Raw genomic sequence first — 10,190 nt, forward strand, 5'->3', positions numbered from 1 at the left:
GAGGTTCCGTATGACGTCAATGGAGATGAAATCGTCGCCGCGCGGTAGGTAAGTGGTTCTTGAGGGAAAGGGAAAGGTTGGCGCTATCTTCTGCAGCCCTTGAGGGAGCACGGCTCAGCGCCAACCCCGAACGCTATATGTGCGAGTGAAAGGGCGCGAGGGACGCGCGCTTTCACGGGGAGTGAACGCACGGCGGAGAACAAACGCGCGTTCTGTGCCGTGCTCCCTTAAGGGCTGCAGAAGTAGGCGTCTCTTTCCTCCTTTACAATCACCATATATGTAGAGCAAACGCGCCTTCTTCTGACGCACGAAAGGCCGTGGGGGGGGGGGGGGGGGGAGGGAGGCGACGTTTAGCTGCGGCACCAAGTGCCTATTTATATCAAAGGCTCCGGCAACAGTCACCAACGCTGCACGCGTTTTGAGCGAACTCGGGCAAAACGCCGACGGCGTCGACAACAGTTCTGCGTGTTGCCGGCGCTGCTGCATGTCCAAGTTTATACAGCTCATAAAGCTAATATCATTACTCCGTATAGCTCTCTACTAAGTTGCTATCGCAATTGATGCTTCGCCTTTCGGGTGAAACTGCGACAACTTTTTTAACATACAAAAACTCTGCTGAAAAACAAAGATTACCAACAACAGGTGCTTCTGATGAGCCGTAAAATGCTCCCCTCACACTCCCAGAATTAAATAGCGTACTTTCTGCTGGAAAGAAAACTGCAGTTGGTATGGACCGTATTCACTACACCATGCTTGCCCACTTGTCACAAACATCTATCAAAGCATCAGTAAAATTCTTTAACAAGATTTGGGAAACTGGAGAAATGCCGAAAGCATGGAAAAACGCCATAATCATACCTTTCCTAAAATCTGGAAAGCCAGCTACATCCCCCAGCAGTTACCGCCCCATTGCTCTCACCAGCTGTTTGGCAAAGTCATACGAATGTGTTGTGAACACCAGGCTAACTTTCACCCTCGAAATAGAAAAGGCCTTAAACATACATCAATGTGGCTACAAAAAGGGTTGTTCTACAACTGATCACCTTGTCCGACTTGAACATGAAATACGCAATGCCTTTTTACACAAACAACACTGCCCAGCTGTCTTTTTCGACTTGGAGAAGGCATATGATACCACATGGAGCTATGGCATTTTGAGGGACTTGGCAGACCTAGGGATTCGGGGCAGAATGCTCAAGTGCCTATCTGATTTTATGTCCGATCGAACATTTCAGGTGCGTCTTGGTAGGGTTCTGTCACGCGTATTCACCCAGGAAAACGGTGTGCCTCAGGGCTGTGTTTTAAGTACAACACTGTTTGTTGTCAAAATGAATTCTGTCAACAAAGTCATACCTTCTACTCTTATGCACTCTCTTTACGTTGATGACCTCCAGATTGCTTTCCGCGCATCTAACATGACAACGTGTGAACGGCAGATTCAAATCACCCTAAACAAATTGACACTATGGGCTAATAAAAACGGCTTCCGTTTGTCATCCGAAAACACTGTTGCCGTGGTGTTTTCTCAGAAGAGGGGCTTACAACCTGACCCCACCCTAACACTAAATGGAATAGTACTGCCAGTCAAACAAGAGCAAAAGTTCTTAGGGGTAATATTCGATAAAAAGCTAAATTTTCTTTCACACATTAACAACCTAAAGGTTAAAACAAATAAGGCCCTTAATGTCCTGAAAGTCCTGTCCCGGAAGCACTGGGGCTCTGACCGCAAATGCCTCCTTCATATTTATCGTTCCTTGGTACATAGCAAATTGGACTACGGGTGCATAACGTATGGTTCAGCCAGACAATCGTACCTTAAGCGGTTAGATCCCGTTCATAATAAAGGACTACGCTTAGCAACCGGTGCCTATAGGACCTCACCCGTTCCCAGCTTGTATTCCGAGAGCAACGAGCCGTCTTTAGACCACAGAAGAACGCAACTCATGTTGACATACGTTCTAAGAGTTCGCTCATCGCCAGACCACATTTGCCACAACATTATCACACACTGCGAGAAACGACTACACTACATGAACAAGCCAAATGCTATAAAACCACTTATACATAGATTTGAAGAAAAAGTACTCAACTACAATGTCCCTACTGAAACGCTTTCTGTCATGCAAAGACCAACCAGATTAGCACCTTGGAACGATTTCACAAAATTTCTAGATTTTTCGTTAACGCATCTAAAAAAAACAAGATATGCCTCGTGAATTTATACTACAGGAATTTCGCACAGTGCAAGACACATACGACACTTACACGGAATTTTACACCGATGGCTCGAAGACGCCCAAGCAGCGTGGTTCAAGGTACGTGGGAACAGACAGTTAGACTACCACAGTTTGTATCAGTTTTCACTGCTGAGTGTTATGCCTTATGGATGGCAGTACAAAAGATTATAAGCACTAAACACGAAAAATCTGTAATTTATACAGACTATTTAAGTGCACTTAAAGCCCTGAATATGCAATCACAATACGAACCCATCATTGGCAATATCCTAAACACACTAACACATCTGAGTGAAGGCCAGATTATTCGTTTCTGCTGGTTGCCAAGCCATGCGGGGATCCCAGGAAATGAAAAGGCGGAGGAATGTGCAGCAACGGCAAAATATATGAATACTTCAAAAGTTAATATACCTGCTAGGGACGGGATTCAAGCAGTTCGCAAGGCACTCCTTTCAAACTGGCAACGCGAATGGAAATTGAAAGATAACAACAAACTTCAACTTATTAAACCTGTCCTTGGAGAGTGGAAGACATGCTATCATCAAGAACGTTTCATCGAAGTAATACTTTGTCGCCTTCGGATAGGCCACACACACATGACACATAATTACCTTTTGACAGAGGAGGAACAACCGACATGTGATAAATGCCATGAACCATTAACAGTAATACACATTTTAATCACATGTCAGCATCTCGAAATGCTTAGGAAAAAGTACTTCCGAGTTTTTTATAAGTCACACACTCCACTTCACCCGATGTTGCTATTAGGAGATGATGCACTGGTATCTCTGACTGACGTGTTAAGTTTCTTTGACGAAACAGGGTTTTTAAGTAAGTTTTAATTAAAGTGTATGCTCCATCTACAAAGGAAATTTTATCATCCTGTGTCTGGCGCAGCATAGCCGTAGCCGCTTTTGCGCCAATAAATCCAACTTAACTAACTAACTAACATATTTTTCCTTATTGCATGTAAGCAGCTGCCGGCCGAGCACGCACCGAATAAAACTACCGGTAGCCAAACGTCTCGGCAAATCTCGATTCTCCGTGATCTCTACCAAGAGATCACGTGTTCGACCACCACGGCTGGCTACACGGAACGTTCGCTTGCCAAGGTTGGCTGTGTGACGTAATGCTCCCTCCTATTTATTTATTTATTTATTTATTTATTTATTTATTTATTTATTTATTTATTTATTTATTTATTCCATACTGCTAGCCTGGGTACCAGGCCTTAAGCAGGAGTGGGCATACATAATTTTTGATGACAAAAAGTTTCAACATAAAACATCATAAAGACATAGCGAAGTAAAAAAAAAATGAAAAGTAACTATATTTTTCCTTCCTCCATGTTTTACGATCCCGAAGTTTAAGAACGCCGCCATCCCGGCGTTTTTATACGACGCCACACGGTGGCGCGACGCGTCTGAAATTGTTGATCTACTTCCAGTCTATCTATTTCCGTTGCCGGACGCGATCTGCTGGAACCTAGCCTATAACATATTCGCTGTAAAAATAGATTACTTAGTAGAGTTTTATTTCTTTGCTTTAAGGAATATGGAATCTGGTGCGTGTACGCCACAGCGGGGATGACGTTGTGCTGGTACAAGCAATGACACCAATCCTGCGTGGGGTCATGTGGGTTATTGCAGCTTTCAATCCCACACTCATGGAGGATGTCCCCAGAGTAAACAATTCGCAGAAGGAATCTTGAGGGCCCACCACAGAAGCCAAAAGGACCATTATGGTAGCAAGGGGTAAATGAACTTATCTATTGTGTTCGCACGGTGGTACTTTGGTACAGCAGTGACAGTGACGACAAGCTGGCAGCGTTTCCTGCCTGCAAATATTGTTACTTTATTTCTATCGGTAATGAAAAGAAGCTATAAACCGTGCCGCTATGTTATTTCGCATTCAGGCCCACACTGACTGGCTAGAGTAGGCGATGAGTTCGCGCTGGTAATATAGCTCAATGCGAAGTAAAACAGAATGTTGAGTTGAGTTTTGTTTTCGGCCTTTAAAGAATTTGAGAAAAATGTATTTGTGTTAATGTGGGCGTGTGGGCCTGCGCTGTTTAGGTTGTTAAGTGTAAGCGAGAGGATGCGCGAGATGTTTTCTACTAAGTGAGAGGAATTAGGGAAAGATCCGCAACAACAATGGAGCGAACTGGAACAGCGCTTGAATAATCAGACAAGGCTGAGCGCTTGTCCTTGCCTCTGTGTTTGTGTCAGCTGGAGCATTTTGCGAATTCGCTTTCTTACGTGCAGGTTAAACTGTTTAAGTAAGAGAGGTTCATGTAGTGATTTATTTCAGCGATTCTTTGACTACCAGCAGAGCCTCGTCAAAAACGCGTATCTTCATATGTCGTTTTGCAGATTAGCAAACCAGAGCTTGAAGCGCCACCGCCCGCTTCAAAAATTTATCTTTTTTTTCTACGTCATCCGTTTACACGATGCATTGCTGGCACCATTGAAGAAAACCACCTACCTCACATCTTTGGTTATGTGTGGTAGTGCGATTATCGGGCAGCGCAACGTGGTATACTGCACTCACAAGAATATCTACATCCCATTCTTGCACGTGGCGCTAGAAACCAAATGAGGCAAGTTGAAGAATCGCTACAATGTACATATAGCACATGGATACTTCATCGCCTGTATTGCTAGCGGGATATACGCGCCTCACCCAAAAGAGACAGCGAAAATAAAACACCGATAGGAAAATCTGGGGATTGAGTGACTGCTATGCAAGAGAATCTGCTATGCGTTTCTGCCCATCTTTTTCCGTGTCGCTTGCGAGCACTAGCGCGCGAACGATTCCCTTGCGCAATTACGGAGCCGGGCCATCGTGGTGCGCGAAAGTGGAGGTGTCGCCTTGAGCGAACCCGTATATAACGGCGGCCGTGCCGGTGAGGAGGCACAGACACCGACCTCATCACACAGCCTCTTCTCTCGAGCCCTCAGAGCACCGCGCACCCAGCCACCATGATCAAGGTTCTGGTGGGTACCGACGTTGGCTTGTCGCCTCGTTCGTCTGTATCTTCGTGTCAGTGACAAAGCCTTGTTTATGTACGTTACATTGTGTTACATTTGCGTACTCGTACGAGTTAGTCAGGAACCACGATTTAAGCCGAAGAATGAAGCCGTTTTAATCTAGAAGTGACGATGTGGCGAGGGTCAGTGCACTTGCGAACTCTTTTTCAGATGGAAACCCTGATACTTGGTCGCAGAAATCCGGCAATATTCACTTTCACTCATAGGCGAGGCGAGAACGTAACTGTAAAGAAACAATTTATTTTCCTTTTTCTTTCCTGCAGTAAATGGGCTGGGCAGAAAAGCTTAGCTGGAAGAAGATTTCAAAGTTTACCCAGGAACAAAAAGCATTGGGTCTGTGTATTGCAGTCTCGCCAATGATGGCTATGAGAGAGCAATAGGCGACGTCCTTATGAACTCTTGTCTGCAGGCGCTTTAGAACGTCTTAGCAAAGTATGTGTGTGTGTGTTGTGGATGCACTATACACTGTAAACAAATCAGGATGTCCTGCAGTATCTTATGGCATGACATTGTGGAGTTGACCCATTGGTAGTGTTGGAGGTAGCACAATATCTACGTTGCGCAAAACAGCTGACTGGTTGAGATTTCGACATAAATTGATGAATTCCGCTTGGTTGAAGGGCTCAGGCTTTAACCTCTCATTTAGATTTGTCTCAGAGCTCTTGCGTGGACATGGTATGATCAACAACGCCTACAATTAAGGCTTCTGGGGACAGATGCTGGCTATAGGGCGAAATTAAGTTTGCTGAAACGGCTACGCCCTCTTCATATAGGTTGGTGAGATCGCAGGAATTTGCTATTTCATTTTTTTACAAGAAACTATGGTTTCTTTCCCCAGATCCTCCTCGCCATGCTGGCCTTGTTCGCTGTCTCCTACACTGTGGCAGCACCACAGTACTACGTCGCAGACAGCCTGTACTACGGCTACCCTTACGCCGGCTACTACGGCGCCTACTACCCGCACTACTACTACGGGCGCTAAGCTTAAACCACAACCGGCGCAGCAACAGTTCACGGTGAGCGACGCACAGAATCGCTGTGCCAGACGTAAGCTCATAACATCTGCAATTATTTTAGATAGCCTTATCACTTGCTGTTAGAGGTTCCAGATGGTTTCACTGAACTGTCTCTAAGGGACATTAGCTGGTCTCCAAGAAAAAGGTATCTCTGACCGAGGGAGAAGCACTTTGTGGAAATAAGCATTAGCTGAAAAGCGCTCCCAGCTGGCGTCACAGCCGAATCTGTAAGGTTGCTCACATATAATTGAGATAATTCTTGAACTTGTGCATGCTCCAGATAAAGCAGAAACGTCCAGCACAATGATGTAGGCCGTCATGACTGCCGCGTTGTTGGTGATTGCATGCTCAGCGTCGGAGACGGTAATTATGTTCATGATTCCATGTTAAGTTATGCTGAATGGTGAGAGATAGAAGTGCGTGCGTTCGCATTTATAGTGAGCAAATATGAAGTGAAACTATTGCTAAGTCCAGAAATATTCATGTGTGCAAATAGTGATTCCTGAAACTAGCTTGAGTTGTGTACTGTTCCTGATAATTGCTCTAATTTTTCAGGTAATCTCTTCGAAAGCAACTTCACCTGGCTAACTCATTCCACTGTCCACTGCCACTGGCGTCTGTGAAGCACTGCCTCGTCATCTCTGCACGTTCAACTTCTAGCCGCACTTGCTCACTGAGCTGTCCTGCATTCATCGAGAACCCAACGATGTTCGCTGTCCTAACACCGGGCTTTCTTCCTTCTGGAAATATGATTGTGAAATAAAAACCATTTTAACCTGATTTTCAGACTTCTGACTCGCTCATTTGCAATGTGACGAAGTACGACAGCGAAGTTGTTGGATCCGTTTCCTCGTGTTAATGGATAGGGCAAACCGAGTATGAAAAAAATCACTCGAGCCTGGTCGTTTACGCTGTATTCGTAGTATATATTTAGTGGTCTTCGTTTATTTTTTCTATGCCTGAACGAGGACAGACGCTTAGTTGCATTTCCATGCCTCCGCAAAGACTTTAGTTTCGCACGAATGATTGTATCTTTGAAGCTCTTTCGTCGAGAGTGTTTACACGTCCATAAAGACACTCACTGATTGCTGTGAAACGTTCTTCAGCACAGACGATGACAGAACACACACACACACATAAAAAAGCAGTCACAAAAGAGATTTACCATTTTTCTGGTTGTGCTGCCCAATATACGAACCATATCGTATAAATTGGGTCCCTAATTGAAATGTGTCTCGGCTAACCTGTACGAAGATATGTGCCTCTAGTTCAGTAGTACGCTAGAAAAAATGAAGCTAAAGGAGTTGGAAAAGATTTCTGATTCGGGAATGCAAAATTCGTGAAGGATTTGTGAACAAAGACGCTAGTGTTTGTGTTCTGTTCGTTTCATTTGTGTCCTTGTTTCCTGGGCCCAACCTTTCAAATCATAAGTAGTTCTTCCGCTGTCGATGCGAGAGGTGGGCTGCTGCAGCAGGAGACACCTGCGTCCTTGTAACTGATCCCCAGTTGAAGCGTCCAGCAGCTTTCAGCATTGTTAAGACCGGCCTGGAATCCGGCGCTGCACTTCAAGGCAACGCTTGCGGCTTACTTTCCCTTATCGAGCTAAACGCCGTTCTCATCTTTGAGACAACGTCATCACTTTTGTTTAGTGAGAAGCACCACGTTCCAAGATGGCGCCGATGGAATTCCAAAACTACGATAAGGCAAACTTGTCTTGTGAACTTCATTTTGTGCACCCTCGCCCAGTATTTTGACAATGGCCAAGGCTTCCTGTCACTCTGGCACCACCATTGTGCCGAGTTGTGAAGTGGGGCCTTCCATTCCATTCCACTCCAGAGAGTGGAGATTCCGGCTAATTCCACTCCTTTTAAATTCTTAGAATGTTTATAGTTGGAACATTCCCACTCCTGGAGTGGATGAGGTGATCAATTTAATTCCTCGAAATCCAGCAAATCAAACACTTTATTTAAATTCGTTACTGCATGCGCCGTGCACCCCTAGTAACTAAAACATATATTTAAGTCCTAGAGACGTTTCAAATAATGTTAAGCGCTTGTTTTCTGCACAAGAACATTCCCGCTCGCTTTGTGGGCTCTTATCTTTGCATCGCGTTTTGTCTGTAATCTTTCGAGTATTTAATGTTTTTTTTCTTGATTATTCAATTCTGTTTCCGGCACACATCTCTGTGCCAATGTGTGGTGAAAACTTTAGGAGAAGCCCTAAAAAGAAGCATAGCGTGGGCACTCGGGCGATGGAGCACGTGCATATTCTTGGTCGAGTACATGCTTGGTCAATACAGTACCAATACTTTAGGAACCTTACTTCACTAACACGAGTGCATTGAGTATTTCCGTTTTCATGAAGTGTGTACCACACAAGATATGCACTTCCTGTTCCATTAAACGCTTTATTTCGACAAAAAAAAAAAAAAAAACGTCAATCAAGGAGTAACAGGTGTGCTCTCCCCCCCCCCCTCCCCTCCCCCCAAGGCCGCAAACATTAGGCAGCACCAATTACCGGCCGTTACAAGGAGATTCTGGTTGTACAAACGAATTATCCATGCGTGAAGAATCTTGCAAACTTTGATCACCAGGATGACTGGCTTATTTTGTGTGGCTATTTCAGTGCACCATTAGTTCTGCTTCCACATGAACCTCCTTCCCTCCCCCGAGTGAAGCCGCCTGCCCCCCCCCCCCGCCCTTTTTAGGAAAATGGGAGCACCACGCCTCTGGTTCTACTTGAAAATCTTATTGGCTTGCCCGTGAAATAGCGTCAATAAGCATGTCTTAACAGCAAGGGTTACAAGTCACGAATATAACACGTTAAAATAAATTCAGTTCTTGCGATCAAATGATCTCCGCAACATATCAATTTGGGGTGACAGCCTGTCATGCTGTCCCGTCCTCTGACTCCCCTCTCTAGTCCTTACATAGGAACAAGCGAAGAGACTGAGGAAGGGCTCAGTCAATCTGCAGGCTTCTTCAACATCATAATGAGAAAAAAAGTGTTCAATGGTTCGGGATTCCACAAGGGAAATTTCCCATCATCTTGTTTGTGCGATTTTCCTCTAATTTAGGATTAGGGGCTTTTTTCACACCCAGACGTGACGCTAATTACAGACAGCAGAATGCACCAGTTTTGCTACTAGCCAACAGGTGTCACTCGTACTAGCTCCACACATGTTAAGCGGTTCGCGAGCACATCGCACGCTGCGCTACAGGTAAGGCTTGTGAAATTAGCCAAATATAATTCATTCTAATCGGAAATTTTATTGGTTTTGTAGTCTCGTCTAAAAAATACATTTACTGCTCCTGGACTAAATGCCCATTCTATTCCAACTCATTCCGGAATCTCAGGCTCCAATTCCCTTTCCCGTTTCATATGCTCGACTGGCGCCATCCTTTCCCCCATAACATTCCGGTTGTTAGAAATGTGGAAAGATTCTGGAGTTATTCTAACTCCAAAGTTGCCACTCCACAACTCTTCCATTTTGCGCAACAACAGGCACATCCTGAGATGACTTGCACAACAAATACAAACCACAATGGGAAAACCAACCTTGCTTGGCATTTTCCTTCGGTTGTCTCCAATATAGGCGAGATCTTATTTAAGGCCGGCATGGCCGAAATGTTAGAAGGACCACTCTAGACACTAAACTGTGCATATAACGTAAATGCACGTTGTATATTTTTTCCCGTAAACATGATGCCCGCCTTCGTCGTCATCTCCTGATTCCTACGGTGAAGACCCACCTCGCCCAGTCGTGGTTGTATGGGCGTGCATCAAATAAGTCTGTCACCTGAGCACGTGGGCTGCGCTTGGCACGTGGTGGCCAGTCGACCCGTGCCTAGATACAGGGCATATTAAACTTGAGACAGATCTCA

General features: G+C 44.9%; 1 long non-coding RNA gene across 1 annotated transcript; it reads left to right on the forward strand.

The window, feature by feature from the left end:
* Nucleotides 1-5,137: 5,137 nt before the first annotated feature.
* On the forward strand, nucleotides 5,138-7,078 carry LOC119431045 (uncharacterized). Its single transcript, XR_005187968.2, has 3 exons — nucleotides 5,138-5,236; nucleotides 6,129-6,306; nucleotides 6,862-7,078. It is a non-coding gene; the product is annotated as an uncharacterized LOC119431045 (long non-coding RNA).
* The last annotated feature ends 3,112 nt before the right edge of the window (nucleotides 7,079-10,190 follow it).

The sequence above is a fragment of the Dermacentor silvarum genome, chromosome 10, assembly GCF_013339745.2.
Source record: "Dermacentor silvarum isolate Dsil-2018 chromosome 10, BIME_Dsil_1.4, whole genome shotgun sequence".
Taxonomy (NCBI): domain Eukaryota; kingdom Metazoa; phylum Arthropoda; class Arachnida; order Ixodida; family Ixodidae; genus Dermacentor; species Dermacentor silvarum.